Genomic DNA, 20,231 nt, shown 5'->3' on the forward strand with positions numbered 1-20,231 from the left:
ATCCCCTCAATTTCTAAGTCTTTGGCACCACCAAAAAGACTAATATAAATGTTTTTGTACACATAGGTTCTGTTCCTTTAAAAAAAATCTCTTTGGGATACAGCTGGGTCAAAGGGCATGCGTAGTTTTATAGCCCTTTGGTCATAGTTCCAAATTACTCTCCAAAATGGTTGGATCAGTTCAAATCTCTCTTACTCCTTTTAACCATCAAAATAATCATCTATAACAGTGACAGTATAGTCAATTAAAATCTCTTTATGTAAAAACTACTTCTCTTCCTATCTTTTTCAATACTTAATGGTTCCATGTAAAAAAGAACATAAAGGGACAAGTACACTAGTATTCCACATTTTCATAAAATAGCATTATGTATGCAGAAGCACAAAGCAATAAACCTTGTGATTTCTTAGGGATGTAGACAAGCAATTGCCCATGTGATAAATGACCTCGGGAGCACTAAAAATGCCCTCTATCTCATTCTATATTTTTATTATGATAACTGAAATTTCCACCACTGGCTATTTTGTTAATGTGGTGTCTACTAAAGTGTGAATATTATTGAAGTAGGGTAAGGTGTTAAAGTTTTTTAGTCAATTATATTTTAGTTAGAACTATGTGGTTACAATAGCGTATGAAGGTGCAAGGGGACATAACATTGGGAGGATAGATTTTGTCTTGGGATAGCATGGGTGAAGGAGATTAAAAAGTCTCTGGAGAATGTGAATGGAAGTAGGCTATTATACTATGAAGGGCTCTGGACACAGAGGAGAAGCAAAATGGAATTAAAAACTGGAGAGTAGGTGATACAGAGGGAAGAAAAAATGCTTAAAAAGAAACAGGGAAATCACATAAAGTTGAATTTAGGAACAAGCATAGATATTCAGGAAATAAGGTGGAAAGATGAAGGTGTATTTTGGGGAGTAACAGGAGATAAGCTTTGGTAGAAGAATAAGTAAAAAATTATGGAACTTATAATTCAGATGTTGGGCTTTATTCAGCAGGAAAATAAATAACTATTAGCATTTTCTGAGTAGTGGGTTGATGTATAAAGCAGTGTGTTTTCTCACTATCAGTCCTCCATGCCTGGAAAATTCTGTCCCTCACCTCAAATTGTAGGTTTCTCTGGCTTCCTTCAAAGCTTAGATAAAATCTAACCTTCTACAAAGAGGCCTTTTCCTGATTTTCTAGTTATTAATACCTTTCTTTTCAAGTTACCTTGCTGAACTCTTTATATATCTTATCTATACCCAGTTATTTTTGTGTTGTGTCCCCCCTTCAAATACATACTCTCCTAGAGTATCTTTCTATCAATTGCTCCAGTCTTTTTATCTACATCTCTCAGCATTTCCTGGCTACTAGTGAAACATTCAGACTTTCTACTTTTTCTCTCTTATTCTCACCATGCTTTTTACTATCCTTCTTTCTCAATCATATTTTTCCTTAATGTCTTTTGTGCCAATATGTGAATGAAAACCATTGTTGACAATATGCTGCAACCTTTTTCTAGCTACTGCATCTCTCTATTGCCCTTTGGACCACCCATAATTAACATCTTGATTTTATGTATATATATATATGTATATATATATTTCAGAATTATATTAATAATTATTATTCAGATAATATATGTAATATATTTCAGAATATATATATATTCTGAAAGGGTACAGAATTATTTGAAATTAGCCAGGAAATTCTTCCTGTAAAAGCTATTTCAAATATGATTTTGAAGGGGGTGTGTGTGTGTGTGTGTGTGTGTGTGTGTGTGTGTGTGTGTGTGAGTGTGATCTGAAGAGGGACAAATTATTAAAGAGAAGGAAGCAACAGGACAAAAAGTGAATAAGGATGGTAGATAGTATGTATTTTTATGGGCAGTCACTAGAAACTGGGTCTATAATATATTAAGCTCTTACTATATTATTCTGTGATTGTTTCCTTCATCTCTTTCTTATACCATGAATTAGTCTTTTCCTGGTCCTACCTCCTAAAGCCTTGGTACCAATGCCATGGCATATCACTATGGATTTCTCTCCTCTGTTATTCCATAATATCTAAAGTACTTCTTGTATAACTGAATCCTACTGACCCTTCCAGGTATACCTCTCTAAGTTTTCCCTCTGTGAAGATACCCAATCAACAATAACCTTTCTATTTCCTGAATACTCATCTCTTTACTAATACTTTGACATATGGTTAGTGTCAGTTTATTACTTTATTAATATTACATTGCAATGTTATATAATCCTTTTATTGGTTTGTGCCATACCTTCTAAATGACTGTCAACTACTTGAGGGAAAATAAAACCATAATTTTGTGAATGCCTATGGTTTTAACATAGTTGAAGGTATGTAGCATTTTATCAATATTTATTTAATTAAATTGAGTTCAGATAGTCAGCTGATCCTTAGAGAGGATTTGATGAAAGTATAGAAAAACTATAAACTATATGTATACATAGAAAAAATACTTCATGAAATAAACCTCATAATGGTAAAAGGCATTTCTTCTTAAGAAGAAATCTTCACCTGTCATTTAGATAGACTAAAGATATTACCTCCATGAAAGAGGGAAGAAATCTCCTGATTTGGGTACAATTGATTCACCCCAAAAGTTGTCTAGAAAAATTAAGCCCTCAAAGAAATCTTGGCAGCCCACTACTGTTTCCTGGATTGCAGGGAGCGATTTTGATTTGTGATCTCTTAAGTCCGTAACAATTTGCTATTTCTAATTTATTGCTTCATTTGTGACTGCTGCTACAGCAAGGTAAATTTATTCTGATTTGCACAACCTAAGTCCTTCCTCTGACAGTGACTAATTATTACCTGAGTTAAAATAATGAAAGTGTCGGAAAGTGTCCGAATGCAATTTGTTAGGAAAACATGTGGCATGCTGGGTTACCCCAGTCCAGAAAAACTAAGTGATCAGAAACCATGGAGAAATAAGAGTCCTTCCCTCAGAAAGGTTAGAAATCAATATAGAAAAATTAAGAGTAGCATCATTATAAGATTGTTTTGGGTCATACATAGGATGCCTAGATGTTCCTAAATATCTCACCTATTTAATAAAAGTAACTATTCAAGGAAATTTCTAAGATAATTGAATGATCACCTCATTCAAATGAACAGGGCTGATTACTTGAGGTTCATGCTGAGTCTAATAGAATCCATTGCTCTAATGGGGTCCTTACATAAATATAAAAGAACTAAAAATATGAAGCCACATGTGAATGTACTAAGATCTGTTCATAGGATCATAAAAACAAAGATTTTCAACTGGGAGAGATTTGAAAGGTCATCTAATCTAATCCCCTTATTTTATATATTAAAAAAAAACTGATTTGCAGAGAGGACAAATAATTGGCCCAATGTCACAGCTAAACTGGGATTGTCAACCCAGGTCTTCTGGCTCCAAATCCAGTTCTCATACCACTGTATAATACTGTCTTTTTACCAAAAAAAAAAAATGAATCCAGAAATGAAACAGCCAAATCCCTTACTTGTATCATATCGAAAAACTATTTATCAACCAGATCCAGATTCTTTCTCCCTCTTGAAAATTCTTTATTTTGGATACATAACTACCAAAATAATAGACTAATAAAATTCTCAAAATTAAAGTCTGTTCTCTTCTTTAAAAAATTATAATTCAAATAAGTTAGACAATTTTGAATAACTTCAGCTAAAATATGTGTAATCATGAAGGTAATTTTGGTCATACTTAAATTAAATTTCACATAAGGGCTTCATTTAGATTTAGTAGCATAATTTTATATGTGCAGTAAGTATTAATTTAATAACAAAACACTGTCACTGACATTTAACACCCAATTTTTTACAATATATATGACAATTGCACATTTATATTTGGATACTATAATTTTGCATGTTGAAAAGTGCCAGGAAGGTATTAAGACAGGCACTTAAGGATGTCACAAGTCAAGATCCTGTCTATGAATGGTCCAAGCCAGAACCTCTATGTTGTTAGTGCTCAATAAATATGTTAACTTAATCTGCTATTTAACATGCATTAGCTAAATGACTACATTTTGGATTAAATGCATGGTTAACCAAATGTAAAAAAATTATCACAGACTGAGTCTCTATGAAGCAAGTCTTACTAAACTGTATTTTATTATTAGGCATAAAAGGTTTCACCTTGTCTATTGTACTTATCTGGGCAGACTTATAGAGAATGTTCCATGTAAGGGGGAGTGGCAACCCGATCCATTCAATTGCAGTCCAACTCAGCTTTATTCTCTAAAATTCCTCTAAACCCATTCCAGTTGGAGACATAATTTAATAACAATCAAAATTATGGAAACTGAGAGGTAGGAGGTGCCTCAGAAACCATTTAGTAAAACCCTTCAATTTTTTAATGACCTCTTCATAGTATACAACAAGTGATTACTCAACATTTACTTGGAGATCTTCAGTGAGGAATAACTTTTTGTTTCCTAAGGGAGCCCATTCTATTTTGTACAGCTATAATTGTTGAGAAGTTGATTTTTCCCCCTTTAATCAAAACTATGTCTCTTTTTAGTTTCTACGTAATGCTCCAAGTTCTGCCCTCTGGGTCCAACCAGAACAAGTCTAATCCCTCTTCCACATGACAGTCCTTCAACTACTTGAAGACAGCTGTCATGTTCCAGATCAGTCTTCTTTTTTCTAGATTAAACAGCCCCAATTCCTTCAGCTGAATCTGAGAAAGTATAAATTCAAGACATCTAAAAGAACCATTTTTTCTGGTTAAATTTGATCATTAAATTAAGGGATTAATACTCATGTATAGTTTATATACTGACAAACCATATAGCTGGTTTCTGAAAATGTATACATTATAGATATATAGAATTATAAGATCATAGATTTATAACTGGAAGTAACCTAAGAGATCATTTGTCCCAACCTTCTCATTTTACAGATGAGAAAACTGAAACTTATAGAGGTAGTTACTTGCCCAAAGTCATATTCAAGCAGGCAAGCAGTTGTAGTCCTAATCATCACACTCTTTAATCAATTGGCTGATAGTGACTGAATGCTTACTATGTGCCCAGTTGCATGTTAATTCTCTAATGTTTACTACGTGCCCAGTTGTATGTTAGTTCTCTAATGCTTACTATGTGCCCAGTTGTATGTTAATTCTCTAATGCTTGCTGTATGCCCAGTTGTATGTTAATTCTTCTACTAGAGTCTGTGACCTGTACACAGATAAGTTAATACAAAGCACCTACAAAATTGTAAACATTTGAGGAGGGAGAAAATTGACAATTTAGGGGAATCAGGAAAGTCTTATGTAGGAGATGGGAACAGAACTGTGGAAGCAAGTTTCAAAGAGGTGATGTGAGACACAGGGAGTCTACTGCTTTGGCAAGTACAATGGGAGGCAGAATATCATATAAGGGAAAGAGAAATTTAAAACAATTTGATTAGAATAGAGAATGAATAAAAGATAATAATAAGGAATGACTAGACAAGCAACTGAGAGATAGATTGCAGAAAGCTTTAAGAACTAGGCTAAGCTCTCTGAGTTTATCACAGAGGTGATGGGGAAACAGTAGATTTTTAAATAGGATTTGATGACATTGTTTATAGAAGAGGTACCCTGGATGGAAAGGAGAAAGTTGAAGAGGACTAGTCACTTTACAAAGATCAGAGAAGGATTCAGTTAATCAACTTGGCTCCTTCCCTTTGGGGCATGTTGACTATAAGATGACAATAGGATTTCCAAGTAGAAATGTACTGGACATTTGGAACGTGAGAATGCAGCACAAATGGGAGGTTAAGAGTTGGAGGTATTGATGATTCATTCATTCATTGCTCCTAGCTAAAGGGCATGCAGTTACACATTCCAGACCTCCAGTTCACATGGGTTAACAGCAGCTTTAGACCTACCGTGGACATTTTCAGAACAGATCTACACACACACACACACACACACACACACACACACACACACACACACACCCCTAAATATCTTTAGACATTGAGTTACATGTAATTAAAAAATTTAGAGACATCAATAAGGACCATTTTTGTGTATATATACCAGATAATACAAATTTCCTTCTCCTTCAGAACAGGAGAAAGAGACAAATCACTAGGATAATTTTTTTCCTGGGTTTTGGCAAGTAGAATCCCCACCCATGGATTAGATTATAAGCTTTACATAGAGTAGTAATAATAATACACTGGTAATATCAATTAGCAAGGTAGTAATTACTTAGTCTTTTCAGGTAGGAAAGGATATATTTAAAGAAAAACCTTACCTGAGGGTAAGATGGGTATGTATATAACTGTACTGTAATCCTTCTTTCAGAGAAGCCACTGGTATAAAACAACATACAGAATTATCTATAATGATCATCTACTAGCAATGTTTTTTTCTGCACTAAAACAGAAAAGCTTATTTAATTTCAGATATAATATTCCTTTCCAGACTGAGCAATGGAGAATAAATGCCCTTATTATACATACACAAACTTAATTTTTAAAAATAAATATAATTAGTACTTGAATTATACATGTTCTACAGTAGATAGAACACAGGGATTGGAGTTAAGAAGACCTGAATTCAAATCCATCACAGACATTTACTAGATGTGTGACCCTGAGAAAGTCACATGCCCTATGTCTGCATCAGTTTTCTCATCTGGAAAAAGGAAATAATAATAATTCCTGGGTTGTGGCGAACATCAAATGATTTAATAACAACAATTATAATAGCTGCAAAAAAGAGTACTTTGTAAAGCAGCATATTATAAAATGTTACATATTATTAATATTATTATTATAAAAATATTAGCAATAGACAACATAAAGCTAAAGTAGAAATAAAATTTAAAATATAGAATAGAACAATTTTACAGTTAAAGTTTAGATAAAACAAATGGCTTCTGGATTCTTCCTTGCACGTATAAATAGAGAGGCATTCTAAGTTAGACTCTTCGGATATCTCCAGCTGTTCTGCCAGCTGAAGCTTACAGACCTTGACTTGAAGTTGAAAATGGGAGCATGCTTGACCAAAGTTCCTCTCATATGTTGATTCTCCACATTTGCTAATGCCAAAAGATTGTTTTCCTTCAGACCCCTGACCCTTAACTTTTGTTTTGCAAGGGGAAAGCAAGCTGTGTGTGGCTTTAATTCCTTTATATTATAGTTTTAAAAGTATTGCTTTGTAGACATGTTTGGCTGGTTAAAAAACAAACAAACAAAACTTTCTAGCCTATTTTTTTAAAAGAGCATTTGAAATAAGAAAATCACTAAAAAATGGAACTTAAAAGTACAAAAGAATAGTGTCCATTGTGAAACATGGAACTACTCAACTATTTCAGCAGAGGCCCAAACAAAACAAAACAAAAACAAACAAACAAAAAATTCTCCAGCATCGGGGTTAGAAAACTGAAACACACGTGCAATGGGTTTGAGGAGGCAAAGCAAATGGAAATCTTCACTTGGCAAGAGAAGCAAGTGTCTTCAGTTACTCTAGGCATTTCCTTTAACCCAAGTATACTTGGAATACTTAAAGACTGAACCCATATTAACAAATTGTCCAACAGGGCATCAAATCAATTTGATAAATATTTGTTAAACACATATGCCATGTTAAGGATCTATGCTAAGTACTGGGGGTACAAAGAAGACAAAAACAAAACAGTACCTACCTTCACAGGGCTTACCTTATATTAGAGCATATGGACGTTAAGGCTAAAAAAAAAATTACCAATTTTTGTATTATGTTATGTGATTGTTTCAGGTGAAAAAAAATTTCAAAGACATGAATTGAACAATAATAAAAAGTATCCAATAATATTTAGGTAATATAATAAATTGTAGGAGCACAATGCTTTGGAAAGATCACTGGGTTTACAGTTAGAGAATATGGGTTTGAATCCACACTCTACCAATCTATACAACCTTGGGCAAATATTTGATGTCCCTGACATTTAGCTTCCTCACTTGGAAAATGAGGAAATTGGAATAGATGACCTTCAATGTCCCTTCTAACTCTTAATCTGCAAAAGGAAAGAAGAATGGAGTAAAGAAGGAAAAGAGGAAGAAAAGAATTTTATTGTGCTAGGTGCTATACAAATACTATCTTATTTGATCCTTGCCACAACCTTAGGACATGGATGGTATTATTAGCACCATTTTACACAGGAGTAAATTGAGGTAGGGCTATTTAACAAATTAACCTAGGGTCACACATTAGTAAGTGTCTGATGGAAGATTTGAACCCAGGTCTTCATGGTTCCAGTCCCAGTACTCCCTCCACTGTGCTACAAACTTGCCAAAAGACCTATGATTTTATGAAGTAGTAGGAAAGGTATTAGACTTAGAGTCATAAGGTGTAGGTCCTATTCTTTACTTTGATACTTATAAATTCTGTCACCAAAGGCAAGTGACTTAATCTCTCTGAACCTCAATTCCCTCATCTGTAAAATGGTGATAATTATTGAATTACCAACTTCATAAAAAAGGAATTTAAGTTTTAGAACTAAAAGGAATTCAGAGGTAATCTAATTTGATCCCTTCATTTTACATATGAGGAGATAAAAATCCTGGGAAGGATTGGAGTTAGTGGGGAGTCAGCAGAGTTTATTTATTCAAATCCACTCTAATAGTATTAGCTGTGTGACTTTGAGCAAGTGACTTAATCTCTCTGAGTCTCTTCATCCTTAAATGGAGATAAGAATATAACTCTTTCTCATTGGGATGCTGTGAAGTTCAAATGAGATAATATACATAAAGCAGTTTGCAAAATAAAATGTGTTATAAATATCAGTCATTACTATTATCAAATTGAATATAGATTTTGAAGAAATTTTAAAAGACAATGACATCTAAGAAATATGAATGCTATATTCATACACCAAGGTAAAAAGGAACTAGGTGGGCAGTTTTGTTCCACTTAAAATGTTACAGAACATTGTGTAAAACATGTTTAACACTATAATATCTATTGAGCATTGCCTCTGGGAATAGGCCTTATTATTAGATTACATTATACAAGATTAAACTAGTCAATAAGGGATTTTTTTTTCACCCAGCATGCCAACTGAAATACTTGTTTTTAAATTACTTCAAGACCTTCTTTGTTGGGGCCTAAGTAAAATATACCCCATGCATCATAAAATTGACAAGCCCTGGGGCTGAGTGGGCTTGGTATAAGAGATGCAAGGAAAAGCGATAAAGGTGCACAACAGGTATGCACTGACAAGGAGCATTAAAGATAAATAAAATAAGTTATTGCATGAGAAGTGCCAGACAGAATCACACTCTGAGAATGCAAATTAAAATGGCTCAAAAACAAACAAACAAACAAAAAACTCTGAAATCTGAGAGATCAGACTTTCAAATGTCAGAAAAAATTTTAAATTAAAGTAATACATCTTATTTGGTTAAATTGCATTATTTTGATTTAACTAGGTCAGAAAATGCTCTTTTCTTCTTACTATGCCTCTCTTTTCCCAATAAAACCTAATTCCATTTGTCCACAGAGGAGTTTTTGTTTTGGTTTTCGATCTCACATCACCACAAATGGCAGTTACATCTGTGTTAACAGTATCTTAGGCCAAATGATAATAGCCTGGATTACATTAAATACTTCTCCCTGTTACAGTAGATGTTCTTGCCTTGATTCAAAATTGAACTTTCTGGTTAGAAATCGTGTAACTTTCCATTGCTGGCTTAGGAGTGTAACTCTCAGAAATGAAGAAAGTACTGTTTAAATACATATTTTTGTCTATAAGAAATTTTCATATCTCATTTATCAATAAAATTAAAGTTTCAGAAGAAAGGGGAAAGGCAGGCAGATGAACTCAGACCAAAACGGATTTCACCAGTCTTCTACTTTAAAGGTTAAAGTGTTGCTTTTAGTCTATAATCTTGAATTCGTTCCCAATATTCAAGTAATGTCCATAAGAAAGGAAGAGAATTAATCCCTGGCTTTTTTAGTGCCTTAAAATATATAGATACCTGAATTACTCAAAATTAGGTTATAAAATGACTTCCTGTCATGTGTTCTTGTCTTTTTGAAGTTGGGAAAGGATATATGATTAATTAATTGATGGATCCTGAATACTAGAAAAGCAACCTTTGGGATAACATTTACCTTTATTTTACTTGGAGCAATTGAAATCAATATTTGTGTGAAGGCATCTTCTATAAGAAACATCCTTCCATTTTGTTTTTTCTCTAATCGTCATATTCCTTCCAGCTGATACGTTTCAAGCTATTGAGTTTCATAACCTCCTGCCATGTGCTTTGGGCTCCAGATGCTTTAAAGAATACCCCCCTCAAGTGTGCATATCCTAATGTGAATTGAGAGCAGTCTTTTTGCTTACTCACATTTATTTATTTTTTTTCTTATTACATACACAGGTTGACCATGTGTTCAGCGTTATAATAAAAATGTTACACACAGTTGCTAACCATAAAGCATATAAAATCCAAATAAGCAGTAGGGGCTGTCAATAAAAGAGGAGATTGGACTCCTTGTAGAAAGAAGAAGAAAAAACATAAAAACTACCCTCCTCATTGTGATTCCAAAAAATAATCCCCAATATTTGAACTTTGAAGGATTGAGAAATATTATGAAAGATATTCCTAATATGTTTCTCCTTTTGATCAAAGGAAGATTTAGTTTGTTTTTCCTTTAACAAAGAGGACAATTTTGTTTTAGCCTTATCCATAAAAATCTTTGTTAGATATTTACAACTTTTATTTATTTATTCCATGTTTTTTACCTTCTGTTTTTGTCATCAGACAGTCATCTATGTGAATATTACATACAAATGTGTGTAGACAGGTATCTGTTTCTATAGAAAGCAGAATAATCTATTGGAGAGCTCAAGGTTTCAATTCAGGATTTGAACCTCAGCTTTGCCCCTTGATCTCTCTAAAGTTCAATTTCTTTATTTTGGGAATATTATATAAACTTCACTGTTATGTAAACCAAATAAGATCATAAGATTATAGAGTTAGAGCTGAAAAAAAACTAAATGGCCATCAAGACCAGTGGTTCCCAAACTTTTTTGGCCTACCTCCCCCTTTCCAGAAAAAATATTACTTAGCCCCTTGAAAATTAATTTTTTTTTAATTTTAGTAGCAATTACTAGGAAAGATAAATGCACCTGTGGCCATCATTGCCTCCCTGGATCGCTGCAGCACCCACCAGGGGGCGGTAGCACCCACTTTGGGAATCACTGATCTAGACCCTTATTTTACAGATGATAAAATCAAAGCTGGGGGATTTTTATTGACAGGTCAACATTTCACAAACCTAAAGTGTTACAAAGGATTTCAACCTAAATCCTCTGGTTCTAAAACCAGTGACTTTCTGCCCATCTCTTGTTATTTTCTTCATGTATAAAAATGTATAGAAAACATTTAGTGAAGCTCAAAATACTACATAGACGTACATTGTCATTGTATATGTGTATTTTTTTCTGTCAGGACAGAGATAAATAGCATCATAGGATAATAGACTAGACTACATGATTCCCTGGAAAATATTGGTCCAACCTCCTCAATTACAATCGACTGAGGTTCATGGTCAGTCTCTCAGCTATTTTAAGCTTCTTGAGGGCAAGGATTCTGTGCCTCTATCACGAACCTCTAGCACACAAAAAAATGTTCCTTTAATTAAATTGGCTGGCTAGTTAGAACTGAAGGGGACCCTCTGAATCTATCGATTTCCAAGAGTCTCTTTCCTCCTCCTCCATCACACTCGGTTTCTAGTTTCTCATGCAACAGATAATGCCAAAATTTCTTCACACCATCAGATTGCATCAATAAGCAAATGTAACCAGAAATGTTAAGGTTCGGAAGAGTTGACATTTAACACCTCAAACTGATGAATATCTCTGACCCATCAGGGCTGCATCTGAACCTGAAAGAAAAATGTTTATGTTCGCTATTAACATAGATGCCCGTCTTTCTCCCTCCCCTTTGTATGCCTCTATTGTCGGTCCCCCTTCCTATGTTTAACCCTTGCTGTATCTTCTGTACTACTGATTGCTCCTAATGGGGCTTGACAGTTGTAGGGTTAATCTATCCGTTGGTCTCAAGGTTTCATCTCAGGAAACAATCTGTCCCTGTGAGCTTTCTGGCCTGTTGCAAGGTTATATCCCCCTAGGGTGCCATCAAACCCAACAAGTGCTCTGTTCCCATTGTCTGCCAAATGGGCACCAATTAAGTCAACTGTTCTCCAATTAGAATTTTGAGGAATTTATCTTGTTCTCTTGTAGTCAGACTCCTAAGCAGGGTCTGCTTTTGGAATTAGTTACAGAAGGAGGGGGAAAATAAATAAATAAGTAGCAGCCCTTTCCTGTAATCTGATACTCCTGGGTTTTTCCAGCTATCCATTCACACAACATGATCCTGGGATATTTGACAACTGCTGGGTAATTCTGAGAGCTATTATCTGAATAATCCCTCAACCAATGTGTGTGTGTGTGTTGTGAGTGTGTGTGTGACTGTGTGTGTGTTTTCTTTTTCCTCTGATGGGCAGTTGGCAGGAAACAAGGCTGGCCTGTTGGTAGAGAAATACACCTACATGCATTAGGACCAAGAGGAAGAAGGAGAATTTCTTATTTGTATGGAAAGTGTGAATTTGCTTTGGAGCAAAAATTTTGTTTGTGCAGAAAAAGGAAGCTGCGTTTCGATTTGGGGCGGAAAAGTCCCTCTCGTTGGAAGACCAATTTTAACACAGATGTGTGACTATGAAGAAGGGTTTTGCTGAATACTGTGCTTTGAGGAAACATTTAAAATGTCAATCTATGTTTTTAAAATCCCTCATGCTATCATAGCTACATAGTCCTAAAACTGATTTAGGGAACTGTGAAAGAAAGGAAAAGTGATTGCTATAAGTCATTTGTTATTTCATAAAGTGAATCAAATTTTTATTCTATCCAAAGAAACTTGTAATTGTTGATAGATAACATGGTGCCTGGCACATAGTAGGTACCGAATACATGTTTGTTGAACAGAACTGGCATTCATTTAGTGTTAACCTTCATGATTTTCACCCATAAAGAGTGAAGAGTGATGAGGGGAAGGGATTTCTTTCAAAGAAATGGTCCTATTCAATTGAGTAGACACAATGACAAAACAAAGTAAAGGACTGAAACACATATGGAGTTATGTCCAGTGCAATTCTTTATTATGGTTAAAAATTGGGATGATGCTTTGCATTTTCTGTAGTTTATGTCACTGTTATTTTCCTTGAGTGATAATATAGAATAGTGGACTATAGGTCTGTTTAGAAATTGGAAAGTCTTGAGTTCAAGTCTTACCTCTGTTATATGACAAGGTTTGACAAAGCATATAGCTTTTAAGTGCCTTGGACAGTTCACTAAACTAAAATTATAGATGAGTTGCTTTTATGGAGGTGATTTACTCCTGGCTCTCTACATTGATGGAAAAATAAGACTTTACCAAAAAAATTCAGTTCATTTATTAAAGAAATATATATTCAGTATATATAAAAACAACATAAAAATGTAGATGATACACTGAACTATCCAGTGAGGTAGAGGACATGAGTTCAAGCTGCATGTCGACCATTAACTTACTGAATGACATTGGCTAGGTAAACTGTCAGTTGATACTTGAGTTTCCTTATAAATAAATTGGATTAGATGATCTCTAAAGTCTCATTCACCTCTAAAATATTCTGCCAACTACTGAAATAGTAATTTAGTATGTACTGATATAGAGTCAATGGAAATATGAGATATGATACCTTTCTTCCAATTTACAACCTTGGTGGAGAGATAATGCATTGTGAAACAATGCCAGGCAAAATATAATTTTGCCTCATATTGAGCCAGACAGAAAAAAAAAAATTCAACAAAGAGGGAAGAGAGGGTGGGGCACATAATGGGTATTTAATGAATGTTTATTGATTATTGATTGATTGATCAGTACAGAATGAAGTGATTGGAAGATGGTGTGTCTAGGACTGACCCTTCAAGGTTTGTCTAGGTAGAGAGGAACTAAAAAGGCATTATAGGAATTAGAGTAGGATATGCAAAACTTCAGTTAAAAAATTAAACTGGGGGCAGCTAGGCAGCTCAGTGGATTGAGAGTCAGACCCAGAGACAGGAGGTCCTGGGTTCAAATCTGGCCTGAGACACTTCCTAGCTGTGTGACTTTGGGCAAGTCACTTCACCCCCATTGCCTGGCCCTTATCACTCTTCTGCCTTAGAACCAATACACAGTTTAGATTCTAAGATGTAAGGTAAGGGTTTAAAAAAAATTAAACTCAACAAACATTTACCTGGCACCCGCAATGCAAAAGATGCCTTAGGTAACTGGGTAATTGCAACAATTTTTAAGCCAGATAGACGATTTAATTGGTAATTAATTAATTAAGTAATTATTAAATGTGGTAGGGAAACTCCCTCTACCGATGCAATCTAGCAATTATTCTACACCATTAAAGAGTGACCTGCGATACTAAAAAGTTAAAGTTCACACAGCCAAAATGTATCAGAGGCAGGATCAGAACCTAAATTTTCCTCATTCTGAGGCTTGATTTCTATTCACTACATCAAACAGTCTCCCTGTTACTAGAAAAGGAGAAACAAAATGGAGATGGCTTTTTCCCTCAAGTTGATAATCTACTGTGGAGCTCTGAGTGGGGAAAATTCAAGAATAAAGAGTAGATTCTTCAAACAAAAGAAAGACCATCCTGGAGAAGTTGCTTTTACAAAATAAGAATAGTATATTGGTGATTCAGATCAGCTTTAACTGACATAAATCAAATTTACTAAGGGCTTTCTACAGAAATTCCATAGCATATTGCAAATGATCAATAATCTCACCAGACTTCACTCAACAGTCATATGGTTTCAACTGCATATGCATACTGCTAGAGAATTTACAACTTCACATCTCAGAGAGAGAAACAGAGAAGAAGAGAAACAAAGACAGAAACAAAGAGGAAGGAAGACAGAGAGAGGGAGGGAGAGACAGAGAAAGGGAGGGAGAGGTGGAGAGAGAGGGAAGGAGAGACAGAGAGAGAGGGAGAGAGGGAAGGAAAAAGGGAGGGAAAGAAAGAGACAGGCAAAGACAGACAGAGACAGAGAGAGGAAGAGAGGAAGAGATGGAGAGAGAGGGAGAGGGATGGAAAAAAGGAGGGGGGAGAGAGAGAGAGAGAGAGAGAGAGAGAGAGAGAGAGAGAGAGAGAGAGAGAGAGGCTTGCTAAAAGAGAAAGAGAAAGAGAAGCTCAGAGAGAGAAAGAACTTAAACAGTAGAAAGGATAACTCACTATTCTTAGTATAAAATGAATTGTAGAATTGTGTTTTTCTGGAAGGTGACCAATAATGCTTTTAAAAAGGGAAATTTATACCTATATTTTAAAAGTTCTTCAATATCTGTAACAGTAGTCAACTCTATTTTACCAAAATAAGGAAGAAAAAAGCCACTCACTTTAAGCAGGAGGTTGTAATAGTCAAACACCAATTATTCATAAAGTCTTAGTATCAGGAAGCAAATGATTTAATATCTTGACACACTTATGCCCTAGTTTCCCCTTTCTTTGCATTATTTTACATTCCTTTTTCTTTTCTTTCCTTCTTTGGTTCTTCTGCCACCAACACTGTTGTCTGGGCATTCTTCCAGGGTTGATGTCCCTTGCTAGGCTTCTGTTGTTTCCCTGAGAAAATAGCATTACATTATTTTAAATGACATTATTTTCTGGAGGGAAAAACAAAAGAAAGTTTTATACTTAATTTAAGCATGAATGGTGTCATCTCAGGGACAGGCACCTAAAAAGACTTTCAACTATTCCTAGGAGAACATGTTTAGAGGACAGGCAATGCTTGTCAAAATTTAGATGAAATAGGAATTGAACTACTGAGAGGAGCTAAAAGGAGTTCCCATTATATTTTGCCACTGTGTTTTGCATTACTGTCTTCATCGTCATCAACAGCAGAAGTGCAGAAAGAGGGTCAGAGGCCTGGAGGAGAGATATTTCTAGCCTGACCAAAAGCAGACAGTCCTGGAAAGTTTACAAGAAAGCTTGTTCTTAGGAAATTTCCAGTCCAATTATTCTTTCCCAAGAGATATGAATAGTTCAGATAACATTCAGATAAGCATCCACATTTTTGGGAACTTTATGAAAAACAGAATACTAAACTTTCTGAGGTTTGGCCTTTTGTGGCTAAAATAACTTTTCCTATATTTCAGGGTGAGGCAGAGAAGCCTAATGATCTCATGGTAGTCATTGGAAGCAAAAGCTTCTAGGTTTCAATTTTAGCTTTCCTTTCAAGCTCATTGGGTGGTCTAAAAAACACTACCATCAACACCAAACCTGCTATATTCCTTGTTTTTAAACTGAGAATAAAAATATCTGTCCATCCGAGTTTCTATGTGAATTAATAATTTTGAAACAATGAGTATTCTTGTGAATCCTTATTGAGGTTCGTCTCTGTACCTGCTGAGTGCGGGAAAAAGAAAGGGCTTTCATTATCATCATAGATCTTAGACCTGGATGGGACCTCAGGGTGAAACTTGACCATACTTCCTATTTTACAGATGAGGAGACTGAGGACTAGAGAAGGGAAGGTGACTTGCTTGGTCAGAGCATTATGTTACTGACACAGTACACAGTCACAGACATGGTGGCTCTGACATGGTGGTGCCAAATCTATGCACATTTAACAGATCTTCTTCCTTAGTCTTCCAGATGAAATGAAACTTTCAGTATTTGCATTACCTTCAAAGAACTTTTAAAAGTTCATTAAGGCAAGATGCTATCTGAAAAGAGTAACACAATGGGTAAATATAACTTTTCCAGTCACTAGTTTGTGTAAAAATCACATTATAATCCATGTAGAAAGTGACTGATAGGAAATCAAGTAAGAGAACATAGTATAGGGGCCAGGGGGGTAGCTCCGAGGATTGAGAGCAAGGTTTAGAGACAGGAGGAGCTGGGTTCAAATGTGACCTCACACATTTGGCCCCAATATCCCAGATATATGAACCTGGACAAGCATGAAACCCCCTTCCATTGCCTAGTCCTTACCACTCTTCAGCCTTAGAACCAATACACAATGAGGCCATTAAAAAACTTGGAATGTAACTATTAAGGGTTTTCCCCAGAAGAACCACAATTAGCAGTCTTACTCTCTCAATGGTAGTTTCATTAGACAATATCATTTAACCTTTCTTATGAGCCTTATGAAGGAAGAATGGACTTTATTCTTTGGTCTCAGAGATAAGAACCAAGACCAATGGGTAGAATTTTTTAGGAGGAAATTCAAGACAATATCAACCAAAAAATTCTAAGAAAATGGGGCAGCTTCAGGAATTATTAAGCTCTCCACTGAAAATTTTCAAGCAAAGGCTGGAAGACTTCTTGTTAGCTATGTTATGTGGGCAGATGGTGGCCAGGGGAAGGGGCTTTAAGGAATGAATAGGTCTTGATGATGGTTGAGAATCCTTCCAGATCTAAAATACTGTGACTCTGATTATCTGTTCTCTGGAGCCAGGCTTGATCATTGCAATTACTCAGAATCTGGTTTCACTTTACTATTCTTTTCGTTTACATTATCGTAGTCAATGTGTATATTGTTTGAAGAGCTGTCTTATAAAAGAAACATAAGACAATGTTCCTGACCTCAAGGAGTTTACAATATGGTTTCCGTAAGAAAAATATAAGAGAATAATATAAGATATATTACGAAACAGAATGTTAGTAGAGATAATAAATGGGCAAGAGTTCAAAAGTGGGTGAAATTGCTGTAGGTTAATTTGATCTCTGATTAGGGTTAATAGGAGATGTGACTCAAATTGAGTATATTGACTAGGAAGGAAGAGACAGTTGAAGTCATAGAAAAGTATTTTAGCAATACAAAATAGAAAGAAAACTCTTTTTGAGGAAAAACCAACATATTTAGAGCAGTACTTTCATAAAAGGTGAGAGGGGACTATAAGGTTGGTCAACTAATTTTATTTTTAAATTCCTAGGATCAGAGATTTAGTGCTGGAAAGGAATTCCAACATTCCTCATCCTCATATGAGGAAACTGAAGTAAATAGAAGTTAAATGGCCAAGAACCACACAAATTATTAGTATCTGAAACAGGATTTGAGCCCAGGTCCCACTGATGTCAAATCCAATTATCTGTCCCTTACTTAATGCTATCTGAATAATGGGCTGAGAAAATTGGATATAAGCATATAGGTATTAGGAAAAGATTAAGGTTTATCTGATGTTTTAAAGTTATTGATAGGACTCTAAATTATAGGAGAGATAAAGGATTCTTGTGGTTGTACAGTCATTCAGTGGTGCATGACTCTGTGGACAATAGCTATCCATTGGGTTTTCTTGGAAAGGATACTGGACTTGTTTGCCATTTCCTTCCTCAGTGGATCCACTGGATCCTTCTATCAGGCAATTGGAGGTTAAATGCCTTGTCCAGGTTCACATAGATAGGAAGTGTCTGAAGGCTATATTTGAACTCAGGACTTTTTTACTCCAGACCCAGCACTTTATCTGTAGAGCCACAAAGCTGCCAAGCAGGCATACAGAAATTAAGTGACTTGCCCAAGATCATACAGCTAGGAAGTGTCTGAAGGCTGGATTTGAATTCAGGTCTTTTGACTCCAGAACCAATGTTTTTAACCATTGAATTATAGGTGCCCTAGATAAAGGTTAGAGCTAGAGATTTGGCTTGTAATGACATTAGCATTGGAAGGAAGTCCTCTGTCGAAGCAGGTTGCCATCTTCTTTGCAACCTAGAGTCTTAGAGGGTCACTTAAAGCACTGAGAGATTAAATGATTTGCCCATGGTCATACAGTTGGTGTATGTTAGAAGCAGAAATTGAAATTAGGATTTGCCGGTTCCAAGAACAATTCTCTATTTACTAAGCTACCTCTATATAGAGTATATGCTCTTCCTTCTTCACTCTGTCCATCTGTCTGTCTCTCTGTATATAAACACACATTAAAGATTAGCAGAGTTCTATCATTTTTTAATGCAAAAAATGCAATTTTCACTCCTCTTAATGGAATTGTTTTCAACACCTTAGTATTCCAGTTTCTAAAGGTTAAAAGAACAATAAAACGTGAAAGCCAAAAGTTGACAGATAGAGATTTGTTCATCCATCATCATCCTGATTTCCTTCCATCTTACCTTCCATTCTACAAGGAATGAGTTGGACACCAACTCTAACGTGAAGTATAACTGGAGTTTTGTCTGGAGAGCAAAAGGATATTTCAAACAGTTTGTGTTTTCAAACCCCATAGAATATGCTGGGCATATCACAGGCATTCAAAGAATTGATTTTGATGCTGTGGCTGTTTTTTGTTGTTTAATGATGTTTTTTAAATAAACATTATTTTCAGGCAGTATTAAAGAAAAGACCTAATTGAAATCCATTTGGGTTCAAGGAGGCCCTTCAGACCCCTTATGCTCAGCTAATCAGCAGATCATTGGCACAATGGATTGTAAACTGCTCCTTTGCAGTGTATCCTTTGGAACGGCTCTGGCTTATTGAGTCAATGCCTACTTGGCAATGCTTTAATCCTCGCTATGGCAGGATGTTCTCAGCAGCAGGAAGAGCAACTTAAACACAGATGTTTCAGAGTGAAGAGATGCAAAGTACTGGTAGTGACACAGTGCTGCTACTATGCATAATCTAGCGGGTCCAAGGAGAGCTTTCTCAGACCCGCAAAAAAACATTTACTTCAACAAACAGAAAATAGTTCCCTAGCCAACAGCTTAAGAGCGATTTACAAGAAGAGATTTACTACTTCTCAGCCACTAACTGTTCCAAGGCTTTATTTTTTTTTTAAGTCTTGGCCTCAAGTGCTGTGGGAAGCAGGGGACTCTGGGCCATCAAAGGGCTCCATGTGATGGAGACTCTCTGAAAGCAGTTGCAAGCTTCTTATTCAAAGAAGCAGTGTAGCTGGCAGCATTAATACTCAAGTCCTATATTGAAACCTCTTTTGCAGTGATGATGTACAGGACCCTAAGCAGCTCTGTAAAGGCTTTTTATAGCAAGGTTTAAGGAGAATGAGCAAAAAATGACTTTGAGGGGCAAGAAGCTTTCAATCTCCTCTCCTTTGTAAAGATAATCATAATTCAGATATAATTTTATGAGACCTCAGGTCTGGGATTCTGAGGGTTAATAGAGAGGATGCTGAAAAAATATCTTCTGAAATGATATAAAGCAAGAGGAGATTTTATCTTTTGGGGTGAAATCTTGTGAAAATAGTCA

Source organism: Gracilinanus agilis, chromosome 2 (assembly GCF_016433145.1).
Source record: "Gracilinanus agilis isolate LMUSP501 chromosome 2, AgileGrace, whole genome shotgun sequence".
NCBI classification, from domain to species: domain Eukaryota; kingdom Metazoa; phylum Chordata; class Mammalia; order Didelphimorphia; family Didelphidae; genus Gracilinanus; species Gracilinanus agilis.